The 15709-nt window shown below is 49.0% G+C and overlaps 1 non-coding gene and 1 pseudogene across 1 annotated transcript; both read left to right on the top strand.

Annotated features, from left to right (window-relative positions):
* Window positions 1-11221: 11221 nt before the first annotated feature.
* Window positions 11222-13458, top strand: LOC125513078 (annotated as a pseudogene).
* A 668-nt stretch (window positions 13459-14126) lies between these two features.
* Window positions 14127-14200, top strand: TRNAD-GUC. Its single transcript has one exon. It is a non-coding gene; the product is annotated as a tRNA-Asp (tRNA).
* The last annotated feature ends 1509 nt before the right edge of the window (window positions 14201-15709 follow it).

Here is a 15709-nt window from a genome sequence, read left to right as displayed (position 1 = left end):
AGGACTTTGCATGCTTCTAGTGAACCTGTTGTTGACACACCTGAAAATCCCAATGATATTTCTATTTCTGATGCTGAAACACAACCTGGTAATGAACATGAACCCAGTGATAATGTTAATGATGATGTTCATGTTAATGCTCAACCTAGCAATAACAATGATGTAGAGATTGAACCTGCTGTTGATCTTGATAACCCACAATCAAGGAATCAATGTTATGATAAGAGAGACTTTGTTGCTAGGAAGCACGGTAAAGAAAGAGAACTATGGGTTCTGAAACCCATGCCTTTTCCTCCTAAACCATCCAAGAAAAAGGATGATGAGGATTTTGAGCGCTTTGCTGAAATGATTAGACCTATCTTTTTGCGTATGCGGTTGACTGATATGCTTAAAATGAATCCTTATGCTAAGTACATGAAATATATTGTCACAAATAAAAGAAAGATACCGGAAGCTGAAATTTCCACCATGCTTGCTAATTATACTTTTAAGGGTGAATACCAAAGAAACTAGGAGATCCCGGAGTACCAACTATACCATGCTCCATTAAGAGAAACTATGTTAAAACTGCTTTATGTGATCTTGGAGCCGGTGTTAGTGTTATGCATCTCTCTTTATATCTGAAAGTGCAACTATCCCTGGTCTTGGAGCCGGAGCAGTCGACCTCAGGGTCCACCATAGGAAGGCATTCCTCAGTCCTAACAACATATAGTCCATTGAGCTAATGCTATTTCAAGATAAATATTTCAGGAAAGCTCAATGCTTAGCATGGCATGGATTAGAAAGTGGAACCCTCAAAATACTAAGAACACATGTTGGCTCAAGCTCAAGACTCTATGTTTTACTTTTAGTGATCCAAGATCACATTGAGTCCATAGGAAAAGCCAATACTATTAAAAGGGGATGAGGTGTTGCTTAATGCGGAAGACGAGCAGGAATGTGGGACTGGGTCCTTCCATATAGTTGGCTTGATGGCCCTTGTGGACAGAGTCTGTTCTCATTAGAGAATTGACCTTAGAACTTTGTGATCAAGACCCGTGGTTAGTCCAGTAGAAACTTGATCTCCGGAAAGGAGGTCCTCTTATTTACTTATCTGAAAAAGCAAAAGGTAGGTAGGCTATTTCAGAGAAGAGTACGTGGGTTTTCACATAGCCGGATATGAAAAGAGACCCTAATGAGCAGCTTTTTTTATTGGTAAACCCTTCTTTCCGTGCTTATGGAATCAGCCAGTGGCAGGGCTTGGCGATTGAATTCATCCCGTTTTACTTTGTTGAGTGCGATCTGGTATTGACTTGCCCTTATTTTCCATCGATCGGGTAGTTAGTTAGGTCCCGCGGACAAGAAGTCCTATATACTAAAATAAGAGGGACTCCTTCCAGGCATCGCCGTTAAGGTGCTCTTTTGATAGATTTATATACCTTCCCCTCCCTTTCCTCTGTGTCCGGGCCTACGCGAATAACTGCTTGCTTATCAAAAAAGTCTGCTCACATGATTGGAATATGGCTCCCGTATGCCTGCTATTCTAGGACCGAGGAATGCCTTCCTATGGTGGACCCTGAGGTCGGACTCTTGCTGCTTGATTCAAAACCGGATTCAATAGCAGCAACATATTGATGATGGTGCCTGAACTACCTATTCTATTACCTTTTGGGAAGCCCCAAAGCCACATCAAGCCCTATGCTATGGGTCAAGGTACTCTCGAGACCATCTGGATTGAAGACTATCAAGCACCGTAGGTGGTACCAGCATTCCCTGTCGATAGGGCATTCCAATCTCTGGGAAGCTGCCCGCCCTACTTCATTCCTATCTCCTTCGGCGTCAGCCCCATGTACCCCCTTAAACTAACCACTTGAATTGATCAGGATTTGTTAGGTTGAGTGCATTTTCTTCCAAATCGAGTCAATTTCAGGAAAAATATCGAAAAATCCCGGGGTTAGGCACCTTTTTTCAGTGAAATCTTGTTTTTACCCGCATTAATTAGTTATGGGAGAATCCTTGCTTCCTCAATGCTCTTTCCTTCGCGGTCCTATTAAAAGAGACACAAGAGGTTTTAGCACCGACATCTTTGGATCAAAAGATCATTCCATCCTAGAACCAACACGACGACTTCTCCTTGCCCGATTTGAAATGGTGATGAATATGAAATTAGGAATATATATGGACAGATGAATTATGCGTCATGGAATCCGGATCATTAAAGAGGTAGTGTAGACAGCTGTCTAAGTGTGATCTTCTTATATCCCCACGAACTGTTCAGCTTGATAGACCCAAGGGGAAATAGAATCTCGAAAGGACCTTTCTTGTCCGTAGCCCCGTTGGAATCGAGGGCTTGGTATCTCATTGGCATGACTAATTGATGAGGCCGACTGCCTAAGTAGTACTCCTGAGGTCCTTGGTTTCTTGTTAGTCTTTATCTTTCTATTTAATAGTATGGTATCCAGGTTCACCTATTTTTTTCCGTTGTTGCTCTTCAAAAAACGCGTATAGTAAGTAGTCTTCGTCGATGGGACAAACGCTCGAGTGTATGCGTTATGAGGCAACTAGCATTTTGTCATGGAAGTTCGTGAAAGAATGTTCTTGTTTTTCGTTGGAAAAACCAACACCGACGTCAAGATTAGTCTCCTTTCCTTTCTCTTTTCGGGAGCAGAGCTGAAAAAGATGGGAAATTACAATGATTCTTCGTTCATTATCATGTCGATTCCTCACAATCGCTCTTTGTGATGCTGCGGAACCATGGAAATTAGGATCTCAAGACGCAGCAACACCTATTGAGGGAGTCCTGGATTAGGGGATGTTCGGGTAGCCAGACTATACCTTCAGCCGGACTCCTGGACTATGAAGATACAAGATTGAAGACTTCGTCCCGTGTCCGGATGGGACTTTCCTTGGCGTGGAAGGCAAGCTTGGCGATGCGGATATTCAAGATCTCCTACCATTGTAACCGACTTTATGTAACCCTAACCCTATCCAGTGTCTATATAAACCGGAGGGTTGTAGTCCGTAGGCAATCAACTCCATACACAACAATCATACCATAGGCTAGCTTCTAGGGTTTAGCCTCCTTGATCTCGTGGTAGATCTACTCTTGTACTACCCATATCATCAATATTAATCAAGCAGGAGTAGGGTATTACCTCCATCGAGAGGGCCCGAACCTGGGTAAAACAAAGTGTTCCCTGCCTCCTGTTACCATCCGGCCTTGACGCACAGTTCGGGACCCCCTACCCGAGATCCGCCGGTTTTGACACCGACATTGGTGCTTTCATTGAGGGTTCCTTTGTGTCGTCGCCTTTAGGCCCGATGGCTCCTTTGATCATCAATAACGATACGGTCCAGGGTGAGACTTTTCTCCCCGGACAGATCTTTGTCTTCGGCGGCTTCGCTCTGCGGGCCAATTCGCTCGGCCACCTGGAGCAGATCGAAAGCTACGCCCCTGGCCATCAGGTCAGGTTTGTAAGCTTAAACTACACGGCTGACATCCGCGGGGAGTTGATCTTCGACGGATTCGAGCCACTGCCAAGCGCGCCGCACTGTCTCGAGGGGCACGATTTAGCTCTGCCTCCGAACAGTATCCTGGAGGCCGCACACGCACCGGTTCCGACCCTTAATTCGGAGCCTATTGCGCCAATCGAGGATGAGCGGTTGGACATCACCTCGGGGGCTGCGATCTCAAAAGCAATCGAGCCGAACGCTAGCCCCGCACTCTGCACGACCCGTGACTCCGAGGATCCGAACTCCTCCCCGGACTCCGAACCCCCCGCGCCCCCGCCAATCGAATCCGATTGGGCACCGATAATGGAGTTCACCACTGCAGACATCTTTCAGCATTCGCCTTTTGGCGACATCTTTCAGCCGCTACCTCGATCAGAGGAGGAAGCACCTACATCACCAACGCATGACATGGCAGACCGGCCACCTCGCGGCCGCGACAGAGAGGCCTCTCGGCCCTCCACCCAAGCCATGCCCCGCCGCTCCTCAACTAAGGCACGGGAAAATGCGCCCGACCTGCGAGACATACTGGAGGATAAGGCAAGACAAACAAGATCGATCTACGGATCGCGTAGGCGCCCTACGGCATGTGACAATGATCTTCACGCCGGATACAACAAATCCGGCCGGGCCGAACACAACAGACATAGCTCTTCCGAACTGCGTCGTGATATAGCCCAGTACAGAGGCGCCGCACACCCGCTATGCTTCACGAATGAAGTAATGGATCATAAAATCCCAGAGGGTTTCAAACCCGTAAACATCGAATCATACGATGGCACAACAGATCCGGCGGTATGGATCGAGGATTATCTCCTTCACATCCACATGGCACGCGGCGATGATCTACACGCCATCAAATACCTCCCGCTCAAACTTAAAGGACCGGCCCGGCATTGGCTTAACAGCTTGCCAGCAGACTCAATCGGTTCTTGGGAGGACCTGGAAGCCGCATTCCTCGACAATTTCCAGGGCACTTACGTGCGACCGCCGGATGCCGACGACTTAAGCCACATAATTCAACAGCCAGAAGAATCGGCCAGACAATTCTAGACACGGTTCCTAACAAAGAAAAACCAGATAGTCGACTGTCCGGACGCAGAGGCCCTAGCAGCCTTCAAGCATAACATCCGCGACGAGTGGCTTGCCCGGCACCTGGGACAGGAAAAGCCGAAATCCATGGCAGCCCTCACGACACTCATGACCCGCTTTTGCGTGGGAGAAGACAGCTGGCTAGCTCGCAGTAACAACTTATCAAAGAACCCTGGTAATTCAGATACCAAGGACAAAAGTGGCAGGACACGTCGGAATAAGCAAAAACGCCGCGTTAACAGTGACAACAATGAAGACACGGCTGTCAATGCCGGATTCAAAGGCTATAAATCCGGTCAGCGGAAAAAGCCATTCAAAAAGAATACCCAGGGCCCGTCCAGTTTGGACCGAATACTCGATCGCTTGTGCCAGATACATGGCACCCCCGAAAGGCCAGCCAATCACACTAACAGGGATTGTTGGGTGTTCAAGCAGGCAAGCAAGTTAAGGGCCGAAAACAGAGACAAGGGGCTGCACAGCAACGACAAGGAGCCCAAGCCGCCGGACAACAATGGACAGAAGGGCTTTCCCCCACAAGTGCGGACGGTGAACATGATATACACAACCCACATTCCCAAGTGGGAGCGGAAGCGTGCGCTACAGGACGTATACGCGATAGAGCCAGTCGCCCCAAAGTTCAACCCATGGTCCTCCTGCCCGATCACTTTTGATCAAAGGGAACATCCCACTAGCATCCGTCATGGCGGCTTCGCCGCATTGGTTCTCGACCCAATCATCGATGGATTTCATCTCACAAGAGTCCTCATGGACGGCGGCAGTAGCCTGAACCTGCTTTATCAGGATACAATGCGGAAAATGGGCATAGATCCCTCAAGGATTAAGCCCACAAGAACGACCTTTAAAGGCGTTATACCAGGTGTAGAAGCCAACTGTACAGGCTCAGTAACACTTGACCTGGTCTTCGGATCCCCGGACAATTTCCGAAGCGAAGAGTTAATCTTCGATATAGTCCCGTTTCGCAGTGGCTATCACACCCTGCTCGGACGAACCGCATTCGCAGAGTTCAAAGCGGTGCCGCACTACGCATATCTCAAGCTCAAGATGCCAAGCCCTCGAGGAGTAATTACGGTCAACAGAAACACCGAACGCTCCCTCCGTACGGAGGAGCATACGGCGGCTCTCGTAGCGGAGGTACAAAGTAGCCTTCTGAGGCAATTCTCCAGTCCGGCCATTAAAAAGCCAGACACTGCCAAGCGCGCCCGGAGTAACCCACAGCAGGACCGCCTGGCACAGTCTGAGCAAGCGTAGCAATGCGGCCCCAACCCCAGCTTTCGCGACATAGCGAAACCAGTACCTCGCGTACATAACTACGCCCTTGAAATACCATGGGCACAGGGGAAGGGGCACAATAACGGCACGCCCAGAATACGGCTTAAAACGTACTAGGGGCTGCCGGATTCTTTTTTTAATTTTTTCTTACTTTCAGGACTCCATACTTCGGACGACCCGTTCGGCAATTCGACTGCCGCACAAACGATGCAAGATCCAGGGAGGCAGACAAGCCATGCCGCATTATGGAACTCCCAGGTGGTCTCTGTTACGAGCGGTATACCTGTTTTAAATACAATTCCGCGGCCTGCCCCTGGTCAGGACATACTGAATAGTCCAATATCTTTTGCTTACCGCACTATTTGTATCGTTCGGCTTTGATAAATAGCCTCTCTATAAACAATGCATAGCTTTTGTCTATTTTCTGCATTACTCTCTTTTATATATGTTCATTAATGACATGTTGCACCCGTACACTGTGGTATGGCAAGTACGCCAGGGGATTCAGTACCCTTTAATATGGTGTGAGAAGTCCGTACACTTTCACAAGTGCGGCACCCCGAACTTATAGCACTATATGCATCGGCTCCGAATCATGATTTGGGTCAATAGTTGGGTTTGCCCGGCTCCTATGTTTTGGTGCCTTACGTTCCGCTATATCGGCTAAGGTAGCACTAGGAGAACCACTGCGATTGTGCCCCGGTTGAGCTGGGTTAAGCACCTCAGTGGAGAAAGCTAAAACTGACTGTCATGATGAGGCGAGAGACCGGTCGCTGTTCGAGAGGTTTTTCGAGTCCCTAAAGACTTATGCCGCTTCGAGCGAGGAGTCGGATTTGTCCGGCCAAGGCGTGGATAGCTCCCCGAACTCGGTCTTCCGAACTAGGGGCTTCGCCGAAATTTAAAATTATAAAGTTCTATGGCTAAGTGAGAGTGTTCAAGCATTATAGTCCAATTGCCTGGTTCGTTGTGCTGAGCGCCTCCCTCGAAGGACCCAACTATGGGAAAAAGAGCGCTCAGGTTTATCCCGAACACCCCAGCACTAGTGGCATGGGGGAAGAAGTCGACGACTGGCCATCTCTCAACTTTTTGATAAACGGCCGCACAGAAAATAATATTTTAAATTCAACAAGCATTGCTTAAGCGCCTATGAACAAGTTTTCAGCGCACAGGATAAAAACGAGCGAGTTTATTCAAAAATTACATCCTTGGTACATTCATCCGCCACAAGGCGGGCACCCGCAAGAACATCCTTGTAATAGTTCTCGGGCTTGCGATGCTCCTTCCCCGGTGGCGGCCCGTCCTTCACAAGCTTCTCACCGTCCAGCTTACCCCAGTGCACCTTTGCACGGGCAAGGGCCCGACGGGCACCTTCGATGCAGACGGAGCGCTTGATGACCTCGAGCCTTGGACAGGCCTCCACCAGCTGCCGCACCAGCGCGAAGTAGCTCCCAAGCAGGGCCTCTCCAGGCCACAGCCGAACTATGAAGCCCTTCATGGCCTGTTCGGCCGCCTTGTGGAGCTCGACCAGCTGTTTCAGCTGGTCGCTCAAGGGCATAGGGTGTCCGGCCTCAGCATACTGAGACCAGAACACCTTCTCCGTCGAGCTGCCCTCTTCAGCTCGGTAGAATGCGGCGGTGTCGGATACGCTGCGGGAAAGATCTGCGAATGCCCCTGGTGAACTCCGGATTCGGGTAAGTAACAAGTAGTTTACTTTTATATTTCTACTTTGCATAAAGAATGCCTTACCCGCTGCTATCTTCTTAATCTCCTCCAACTTTTGGAGGGCCTTTTGGGCTTCGGCCTTGGCAGACTTGGCAGTCTCAAGGGCCGCCGCGAGCTCGGACGCTTGGGTCTTTGACTCAAGCTCCAAACTCTCATGTTTTTTCATGAGAGCCTGAAGCTCTTGCTGCACCTCGCCGACCTGAGCCCCAAGTTTCTCTCGCTCGGTGCGCTCCGCGGCCGTTTTCTTTTCGGCCTCGGACAACGCCTGCTTGAGGGTCGCCACCTCAGTCGTGGCCCCTATAATAAGTAGTGCAATCCTGTTATTTTTTGCAATCACGCCTCTCTATAGGCACTTTTTCTATAAGGTATTTCTTACCTTCTTTATCCTCGAGCCGCCGCTTGGCAAGGCCGAGCTCTTGCTCGGTCTGCTCGAGGTCCTGTTTCAGGACACCCACCTCCGCAGTCAGTGCGGCGGTGGATAGCAGCGAAGCCTGCACACGCATATTGACTCTTTATTGTTAGACTCCTGCAAAATTTACTAGATCCTCTATTCGGCTTTTCTTTCCGAACGCCAAACAGAGCATCAGGGGCTACTGTCTATGCGGTACTATTTTTACATATTTTTACTTACCTCGAAGCCTGTTAGAAGGCTAGCGCAAGCTTCAGTCAGTCCGCTCTTGGTGGACTGAACCTTCTGGATCACCGTACTCATAATAGTACGATGCCCCTCGTTGATGGAGACGCCGTCAAGCACCTCCAGCAGATTGTCCAGCACCTCCGGTTGGACGGAGGCTGCCAGCTCAGAAGGCTTGCTCCTCTTGGAAGGAGTTCGCCTACCGCGGTTCGGAACTGTGGAAGATTCCAGCGCGGTGTCCGACACAAAGCCGGACTTGGAGCCCTGGGGGGTCTTGTCCCCTTTACTCCTGGGGTCCGGGAGGTCGCCTTGCGGCTCCTCCAGGACCACCTCCTCCTGCCCCGGAGCTCGTTGCGACGCCACTTCGGCGTCGTCCGCAGTGCGGGGGGAGACAGTGGGCGGAACTGAGTTCACGTCCGATGAATCCAGGGAGCCGCTCGACGACTCGTTGAGTTCGGCCCGGGGCGGGCTACATAATTATGTTCGACATTAGGGAAAGCTGTGCAACAAAGGAACATCATGAGTTATTCTGATATCCGAACTTACGATTTCGCCGGACGCTTGGCCCTGTTTGGCCACTCCTCTTTGCCCTCTTCGGCGTTGGGGGCATAGTCCGGCGGAGGGGTCTTCCTTTTCCTAGACCCCTCGGCCTCCCCCTTTGGGGCGGCCTTCCTCTTCTCTCCTCCTCCCGCTGGGGGGGGAGAGGTTTCTTCCTCCTCCTCCTCATCTTCACGGGAGGAGTGCGTCTCGGACTCGTCGGACGACGAGTCCGACACCACCATATGCCGGGAACTCTTTCGAGTCCCCGTGGCCTTCTTCTTCTTGGCCTTCTTCTCCGGCACCACATAAGGTGCCGGAACCAGCAGCTTCGCTAGTAGAGCGGGGGCTGGGTCTTTGGGCAAGGGAGCCGGACAGTTAATCGATCCGGACTTCGCTCGCCAAGCCTGTCAAAGGTAAGGGAGTTTAGATCCCGCATAGAGTCAAACTATGAAAAAACTTAACATCCTGTAAAAGGTGAAAATAGCTTACCTCGCTAGCGTGACGCTGCAAGCTGTATCCGCGGTCCTCGGAAGCGGATGTGGGAGCCTCGGCGCCTTTGGTTAGCTCCTTCCAGACATCTTCATACGTCGTGTCGAAGAGCCTGTTAAGCGTTTGGTGCTGCGCCGGGTTGAACTCCCACATATTAAAGCCCCATTGTTGACACGGGAGGATCCGGCGGACGAGCATAACCTGGACTACATTGACAAGCTTGATCGGCTTGTTCACCAGGGACTGGATGCATGTTTGCAATCTGGTCACCTCTTTTTCGTCACCCCACGACAGGCCCGTCTCTTTCCAGGACATAAGCCGCGTGGGGGGTCCAGATCGGAATTCAGGGGTTGCGATCCATTTCGGATCGCGCGGCTCGGTGATGTAAAACCACCACGATTGCCACCCCTTCAGGGTCTCCACGAAGGAGCCCTCGAGCCATAGGACGTTGGCCATCTTGCCCGCCATGGCGCCTCCGCACTCCGCCTGGCTGCCGCGCACCACCTTGGGCTTGACGTTAAAGGTCTTGAGCCAGAGGCCAAAATGGGGGCGGATGCGGAGGAAAGCCTCGCACACGACGATAAACGCCGAGATGTTGAGGACGAAGTTCGGGGCCAGATCATGGAAATCCAGGCCGTAGTAAAACATGAGCCCCCGGACAAATGGGTGGAGTGGAAAACCCAGTCCGCGGAGGAAGTGGGGAAGGAATACTACCCTCTCATGGGGCCTTGGGGTGGGGAGAAGCCGCCCCTCCTCGGGAAGCCGGTGCGCGATGTCTTTGGACAAGTATCCGGCCTTCCTTAGCTTTTTGACATGGCCCTCCATGACGGAGGAGACCATCCACTTGCCTCCCACTCCGGACATTGCTGGAGAAGGTTGAGGTGGGAAGTGCGGGCTTGGGCACTGGAGCTCGAGTGCGCAGGAGATGGATAGGCAAAGGAGGAAGAAGGCGTAGGTAAAAAGGTGGATCCTTATCCCCTTATATGGGTGGATGCGGTTGTGGGTCCCCACCAGCCTAGTAAAACTCGCTTGTCTCCCAAGCGCCGTGATAAATGGTGCGGTTAGGGTTACCCACGTCCGTATTGATGAGAATCCCGTAAAGGGGGGGGGGGGTACACGATCTCTGCTTTGACAAGACGTGCCAAGGAAACCGCCTCGCAAAACATGCTGAGGTGGAAAGGTAGAAATGATTCGAGTAAAGGACTTGGCCGTAGTGTGATGGCACACTGCGGAATACGTCAGCAGATTTGATTTGTGTTTATATCATTCTTTCTATGGCAATATGTGGTAGCCTATTTTGCAGAGCCGGACACTACTCTTGGTGTTTACAATCTTCTATGAAGGACTTGGAGGAGGAACCCGCCTTGCAATGCCGAAGACAATTTGCACGCCGGACTCGTTGTCATTGAAGCCTGGTTCAGGGGCTACTGAGGGAGTCCTGGATTAGGGGGTGTTCGGGTAGCCGGACTATACCTTCAGCCGGACTCCTGGACTATGAAGATACAAGATTGAAGACTTCGTCCCGTGTCCGGATGGGACTTTCCTTGGCGTGGAAGGCAAGCTTGGCGATGCGGATATTCAAGATCTCCTACCATTGTAACTGACTTTATGTAACCCTAACCCTATCCGGTGTCTATATAAACCGGAGGGTTGTAATCCGTAGGCAATCAACTCCATACACAACAATCATACCATAGGCTAGCTTCTAGGGTTTAGCCTCTTTGATCTCGTGGTAGATCTACTCTTGTACTACCCATATCATCAATATTAATCAAGCAGGAGTAGGGTATTACCTCCATTGAGAGGGCCCGAACCTGGGTAAAACAAAGTGTTCCCTGCCTCCTGTTACCATCCGGCCTTGACGCACAGTTTGGGACCCCCTACCCGAGATCCGCCGGTTTTGACACCGACACCTATGATGCAAGGAATCATTGACTTACATCACGATATCTTTTTCTCCTCATTCTTATTTTGGTTTTCGTATCACGGATGTTGGTTTCGCGCTTTATGGCATTTCAACGAGCAAACTAATCCAATCCCACAAAGGATTGTTCATGGAACTACTATCGAAATTATTCGGACCATATTTCCAAGTGTCATTCTTTTGTTCATTGCTATACCATCATTTGCTCTGTTATACTCAATGGACGAGGTATTAGTAGATCCAACCATTACTATCAAAGCTATTGGACATCAATGGTATCGGAGTGTGCCTCTTAACGAGGGTGATTTAAGTGCAATGAAATGTACCGGTGGTTCGCGAAGCATCTGGCTTACCGGTCATCTCCCATTCCCGTCGTCGAGAGACTAAAAGAACTATAGCATGCCAGAAACGGGGAGTTGAGGTGGTTAGACCTATACCCCGAAATGCTCCCAGCATAGGAGCCTATGGTTCCATTCTTGTTATTGCTGGAGGTACACATACCTCTTCTCGGTGTGGTGGAGCGATATACGAAAAATAGATGCTAAGCCTGCAATGTCCGATAACGGGGCTTCAGTAGTGAATCTATCGGCACCACAGCAGTGGCATACAACTTTGGACCTAAGGGCAGGTCCCGTTACCTTTCGGAATGGGGGATCCCCGTTGGCAACAACCACGGTAGTAGTTGCGGAACTACTGGGCCAAGAGAGGACAACCTGTTGTTCCTGCTCCTCCTTCTTCGCTTCGGGGACGGAGGTCCTACGGTAGGTAAGAGCACGCACAAGCACTTGACCGAAGGGGACCAGCGCTTCTACTCCTCCACCGAGGAGCCGTTCTTGCGAGAAGCAAGGGATGTCGTGAACGGTGGGAGGTCAAAGAAAGAGAATTGACCTCTGAATACAGTGATCCTATGATCTAGATAGACTCCGTCCTTTTTTTAGATAAGGATGAGTCAAGAAATTGGGGTGGGACCTGCTGGCATAATGCAAGCTGGAACGTGGGAATTCAAGGTCTCATGAACGAGTTTTTTTTCATGGACAAACATACTTTCCGGTCTTTTTTATGGATCCTTTTAGATCTACGGGCCGGCCGTTCACATGAGCATAGGGAATCTATACTCGAGCCTTCGACTTGGCCCCTGGCAGGATAGGTGAGGAATCACTCTTGAGATCTGATCTATTGGGGCCTACAACTTCGCCAAAGCCGACTAGCATCCCTTTCCGTGGTGAACTGGCCGTCCCATACCTTCATTTTGTCTCATGTGTGTTGAACATTGTCTTCCTCGGTTCCAGCTTCACTGATGTAGGTAGGGCTGGGCGAGAAAGGGTCCCCTCTTGCCTATTAGTAAGCGGGCCTTCGATTCCACCGGGGTCTTACGGTCTCATAGAGGGGGGAGAACTACCTAACTAAAGAAGAATAGTGCTCTTTATAAATAAGAGTAGGCGTGGAGAGCTTTTTGCGGGGAAACTTGCAAGTCAAGTTTGGGGGGAGGCGGGCGTCGACCCAACCTTATGAGTATTCGGACTATAACAGTTCCGATGAACAGTCACTCACTTTTGACAGTTATACGATTCCAGAAGATGATCCAGAATTGGGTCAATCACGTTTATTAGAAGTTGACAATAGAGTGGTTGTACCAGCCAAAACTCATCTACGTATGATTGTAACACCCGCTGATGTACCTCATAGTTGGGCTGTACCTTCCTCAGGTGTCAAATGTGATGCTGTACCTGGTCGTTCAAATCTTACCTCCATCTCGGTACAACGAGAAGGAGTTTACTATGGTCAGTGCAGTGAGATTCGTGGAACTAATCATGCCTTTACGCCTATCGTCGTAGAAGCAGTGACTTTGAAAGATTATGCGGATTGGGTATCCAATCAATTAATCCTCCAAACCAACTAAACCGGGGAAGCTGAAGCGGAAATGCAATTCTCGGGTGAGGGAAGGGGGAAGCTCCAGGAAGGCTTCGCTCGCTCGCTCAAAAAGCTCTAACGCTCGTTTACGAGTGGAGTGCATAAGCCCTTATTGAAGTAGGGTGAGGCCTTACTACACGAGCTCGTAAGTCAAGCACGGAACGAGCCTTGTCTACGAAGCTTCGCTTCATCATCTTGCTTGCTTCTGGCGAAGCTTAACGCACTATAACATAGGCATGCATGATGGTATGGTAGGAAGACTCCTTTTAAGGCCGACCACTACATAGGAGCGATAGGAAGCCAAGCCGTCAAAAGGAAAGGCGAGCAGCCCTTATTGCAATAGCAAACGGCCTACTTATAGCCCTATTTATACCCTTTCTCGGGGACTTCAACGGGCCTTACAAGCTCAATAAATTGCAATTCTTCACCTTTTCCTCAGACAGTGGGAATGCATTTTCTTACTTGATTGACATTGACAGATATGTGTACCACACCGAACAAGCAATATGTCATATGCTTGATGTACCAGCCAAGCCAGCTCTTTTTTTCTCAGTTCCCTTATCCTTAGCGCAAAAGTAAAAAGAAAATGAAAGAGAGTTTGTATTTGCAAATGAAAATGAATATGGATCTAAATAAATTAGATAATCAATAAATAAGAATTGGAATAATAGAAAAAATATCCTTCGCCCCTTATCTCTTCATCATCGTTGGTTCCGTCACTTGTGGTATTCATTTAGAATCTTGTTGACCCTACTCACTTACTCCTATTTTCCTTATTTCTTTTTCTACATAATTAATTAGAACTTTCTTGAAAGAATGGGGTTCTCTCTGGGGGGGGGCACACCCTCTCTTCCTTTTTGAGAAAGATGGGCTTGTTTTTTTTCAATAAGTTCTATTGCTTTGACACATTTAGTATATAACATAATATATATAAGAAAAGTACTAAAGGCGAAGGGCATTCTGTTGTACAACTACTTTGGTATAGTTACAACGGTAACCGGTAGGTGACTGTTGAATCGACAGTAGTTACGAAAGGGGGAAATAGCTCAGTTGGTTAGAGTGCTGGTCTGTCATGCCAGAAGTCGCGGGTTCGAACCCCGTTTTCCCCGCCCAATCTTTCTTTCTTCCCGAGGTCATACCTCTGCCACTTTACCCTGAGTTTCACTAAGGCATATAACCCCATTCGGGTAAGAGGAGCAAGCAGTGGGGAACATCTATTTATATGCGTGTTAGCATCAACAACATCTTTTTGAGAGTAAATTACATCGATCCTTGGTGCTAGGTACTCAGGTAAGTAAATCCTGAGGATAGAACTAGAGCAAGTAAGCTCATCGCACTATCAAGTCAGTCAGGAACTAGTCTGCCAAGCTTAAGAAGAAGTGAAAAGTAAGCAAGTTGTCATCTAGTGAGGGCTAAAAGACACGGAGAACATCCCCCTCTATTTGCCAATAGCTTCCGCCTTCCTCTCTTTCATTTCATGTCGGTTCAGCCGAGCTAATATATTCCATAGGCGGGTCAGTTATAGCTGTAGTAGCCTTTGATTAGGTCCTTTCAATAGACTTTCCGTAGCTATAATTCGATAGACTTTCCGTAGCTCAGTACTGCTGATCGTTGACGCCTGAAACTGTACTTACGACTGTACTTGTGAAAAGAGATAGAGCTGTCTCGCTATGACTCAAAGATGGTCAAAAAGCTAATAGATGGGCCACAAAAGGTAGAGGAGAGGGGGTAAGAAGAGTAGACTTACTACGGATACAAGATAGGGTATACAGCTAAAAGGGTGAGATAGAGGAATGAAATGAGCCAGTGAAACGGTCCACGACCACAAGTATTGAGCTATAACCATAAAACTTGGGGAGTGCCTCAAGAAAATCCATTGAAATAGAAGACCCAGGTTGTAATGGAACAGACAAAGGTTGAAGAAGACCAGCAGGAAGGGTGTGCTCACTCTTGTTGAGTTGACACACATTACAGTGAAGAACAAACTTGGAGGGAGAAAAATAAACCAAAAGGGACCCATTGTTTCTGTGCAAGTCGAACAATGATGGAAAAACATCCAGTATGTAGCCGACATATGCCAACAACCCAAATGCACATATGCTAGTTAAGTTGAAACTCCTAAACTAAAGCACAAGCAACAAAACTACTTTTTTGAAGGCGCAGAGCGTTGAAGAAGAGCATAGCTTGATTAACACAACTAGGGGCAATATGGTTCATTTTCCTAGAACACCACAACAAATGTCCCTACCAGCTGTTGCCAGTGAAGCTGAAACCATGGCTACCCCTCAACAAGCCTCTAGCTCTTATCCTAGGCCTGAACCGCCTGAACCTCCAATTACCGTACCATTGGTACTGAATACGACCACCACTCACACCTATTCCAGACCTTAACCCCTGACCACCTAGACCTCTAGTAGCAAAGCAACTAAAAGACCCAATCAAAAAAATAACCCCCTCTATCCCCCTCAAAACCTTGGCATGAACACTTGTTTCCAGCCACCTATGGCCTTCCTCACAACTCAAAACATGATAATATTAGACCTAATCCTTCACCTCCACCACCACAACCAAGACCCAATTCAATACCAAATATCCAATTTTTCCAACCAATACTTTTG

Source organism: Triticum urartu, chromosome 6, assembly GCF_003073215.2.
Source record: "Triticum urartu cultivar G1812 chromosome 6, Tu2.1, whole genome shotgun sequence".
NCBI classification, from domain to species: Eukaryota; Viridiplantae; Streptophyta; class Magnoliopsida; order Poales; family Poaceae; genus Triticum; species Triticum urartu.
The sequence above is the reverse complement of the archived record's forward strand: the minus strand, read 5'-3'. Positions and strand labels throughout refer to the sequence as shown.